Source organism: Apis dorsata, unplaced genomic scaffold (genome assembly GCF_000469605.1).
Source record: "Apis dorsata unplaced genomic scaffold, Apis dorsata 1.3 scaffold_525, whole genome shotgun sequence".
Taxonomy (NCBI): domain Eukaryota; kingdom Metazoa; phylum Arthropoda; class Insecta; order Hymenoptera; family Apidae; genus Apis; species Apis dorsata.
In genome coordinates, this window is record NW_006263748.1 from 342,736 (window position 1) to 346,208 (window position 3,473).

Here is a 3,473-nt window from a genome sequence, read left to right on the forward strand (position 1 = left end):
CTCGAACGATATTTTTCACAAATTCGCAGTCCGCTTAATTCCGTAGTTTTTCAGCTAACCTCCTCCCTTGCGCTCCGCCCTCCCTCTCCTCTCCACTTCCCCCTCCCTGCCGCGCGAAACGTGGCGCGCACTGGAATCAAACGTGAGAACTTCGGTCTACCTCTCCAATCTATGTTACAACGTCGCGTTGTTTTCTCCTGTTTCTCCTCACCTGTTTAAAAAAACAAGACGTATGTAAGTATCGTTGGAGAAACGCTCTGAAGGATTTCCACGTGTTATTACATAAAAATATATTCGCGACTGAGTGAATGGAATATATTTTTTTCTTTTTCAACAAGTTTTTTTTTTAAAATCGATCGTTTACGAACGCTCGTAACGTCGATAATACCCATATACCCGCGGATACGATCGAGATAAACACTCGAAACGCAATTTTTAAACCGTACAAAACGTCGATTGTCATCTACACTCGTCGAAACTTGGTTGAACGCAGACTCCTCTCCTCGGCGGAGGGAACTCGATTACAATTTCTACGCACGCGAAGCGAACCCATGGTTTACGCGTTTCGTTCCTCTCTCTCTTTTTTTTTTTTCTTTTTCGATTCTCCCGAAAATTCGCGAATCACTTTCATTTTGACCAGTGTAACGATAAATCCGACAGCGTAACCGCAATCGTACGAGCCGTGGAAAAATTTTGTCCAGTTTCGATCGCTTATCAGTCTCCCCTCCCCTCCTCCTCCTCCTCCTCGCGCGTGATTGACTGTATCGATATATATATATATCCTTCGTCAGCGAATATAGCAAGTTACCTGTCAGTTCGTCGATGGATTACTTTTCTTTCCTTTTTTTTACCTTTTCCTTTCTTTTTTTGTAGTTATGATCGATTTCATCCCTGATCCAACGACTCGACTCTAGTCGTTCGATTCGTTGAAAAGATATTTTGATTGGACGGCGCGATGCGGTTTCAACGATCGAAAGGATCAAGTTGAGATCCTTCGATTTTTTTTACGCCATTATCAGGGTTAAGCGAGACGTTTCCCCCCCTCTAACGCTAATTAACAAGCGTAAGGTTGAACGAGGGAGTTGCGTGTTTACGCGGCGTGTTAAGGCGGCGCGCATAATGCTCGAAGCGTGAACAGTGTTCTTGCAAAGTGTCGCGAGAGTTTTCAATGGCTTTCTCGCACCCGACGGCGCGCCCTCCCCCTCCTCGAATTAACCATCCACCGGTTAACGGCGGCTCAATTCGTTTTCACGTGTCTCGCTGACCGCCTTTAAATAAAAAAGAAAACGCTTCTTCCCTTTTTTTTTCTCTCTTTTTGATAGCTTTCGAGAAAAAAAGTCGTCTTGCTCGCTTTCTTTTTTCTTTTTTCTCGAACACGACTGCCTTTGGCTTTTCACGCGCAGATATAGATAGTTCGAGAGTCGCGAAAGTTTTTCGTTATTCGACCATTTCTTCGAAAATTTCCATTCGCGACGGGGAGGGCATAGTTTCCAAGGATGCGATCTACCGGATTCGTTTCCCTTCTGTGTGTCGTCCCACCACAACCGGCTCAATTCCCTATATGATTCTCCGTATATTCGAATCTTTCGGATGTGGATACGTAGGTCATTCCTAATACATATAGATACTATCCGATATTGGAAAAATGTGAAATTTTGTGGATAGACCGCACCGAATTTGTAAGATTTTTCGATATTTCCGTTAACGAAGGGAAGGGAAGGGCTTTTTCGTCGGAAAATAAAAAAAAAAGAAAGTGAGCTCAACGATCGATCCTCGATTCGATATTCTTCCCGTACGAGATGGGCAAACTAGAAAGAATCGTTGCTTCGAAAATTTAAAATTCGCGCCCATACATACGTCAGGATCGTTGAAGAAAAATAGGCAAGCTTAATTTTAGCCTAGAAATAAATTAAAGGGGAAGGAATAAGCAACGAAACGATTGGAAATCGCCGCGTTAAAATAATTTCACGCGCGGTGGAACGCGAAAGTGAAAGAGTGGGGGACGCGTGAAACCGTTGAAACAGGTTAAAAAGAAAAGAATGCGCGCGCACGAGTGGAGATTAGAGAGCGCGTACATGTGTATATCATTTGTACAAGAACGAGCGAGAAACTTGGCTACGACGCGACACTGGTCACGATAGTCGGTGACGAAAAATTGGACGAGGCCAAACAATGCGCGTACGAATAAAAACTTGATTTCTCGAATAATGGTGTGTATAGGTGTACGGTATAGGAAGCGGCGGTACTCGAACGAACGTGTGTTTAACGTGCTCGAATGAAAGAGGTGAACGAAGAGAGAGAATGAAAGAGAGAGAGAGAAACGAGATGTCGACGCTTGCTTCGTTCAAGTAGTGTAGTACAAAAACATCCTCGATACCGTACTGACGACGCGTCACTGACTCTTAATTCGTGAACGTTTATATTTCGAATTCAACGATATTGCTCGTTTGCGAGAAATAAGAGTCGAGAATCGATCCCAACGAGCGATTCGGAAATTTCTTTCCTCGCCGATTATTTACCGCTCGAAAATAATTTACGAATATATCTCGTATTCTATCCTGTGTGTAGAAACGTACGCGTTTCATACGGAAGTCCTTGCGTTCCAACGGTAATATCCCAGGATTACGAATAAAATAGTGTTGTTTGTACGTGTGTGAACAGACTTTCTCCTTTTTCTCTTAAAAAAAAAACATCTTTATAAAATAGGTATTACGAGTAAGATTTTTGGGATGAAGCGAAGATATATGGTCGAAAAAATTTTTTCCTTAATAAATAATAAGATCGTAATTTTATAATTATTACCGTATCCGCTGCGTCCGCGAACGAGTTTTGTCTCTGCGCAAAATGAATTCTGTTTCTGTTTTTGAATAAAAAAAAAGGGGGGAGCACGTATTAAAAATATTTCGCGTACTTTCTGGGTGGAAAATTTATTTTCATTGCGCATTGCATTCGTAATATCGTAGATTTAATTATTTAAATATGGTTTACATATTTATATATATATATGTATATATACGTACGGACAAAATGGAGATGAAATTATTTTACTGTCATATTCGACATTTTGAAATATCTGAGATCCAATTCGAAATATTTGTATCCATTAGTCGATGGAAATTACCAAATTCCAATATTACTTAGGAATTTAATACAACATTTCTTTCGTTATAACGCTCGACAACATCACGATTATTATTGTTATTATTATTCGATCTTTCGACAATAATGCAAAATATAATTCGCGATAAACGATTATTATCTACGCGTCTATCGATTGCAAAGTATACCCCATCTTAAACTGTCTTTCTTTTTTCTTTCTTTAACCACTTTCGAACAATAATTAATTCGATCAATTAAAACGAATATCAAGAGATTGAAACGCGGCAACAATAAGATTTTTCAACGTTCGTTCATTCGTTCTCCTTTTCAATCGGAATGTCGAACATCGACAACCAATTCGAAACGTTCTCGAA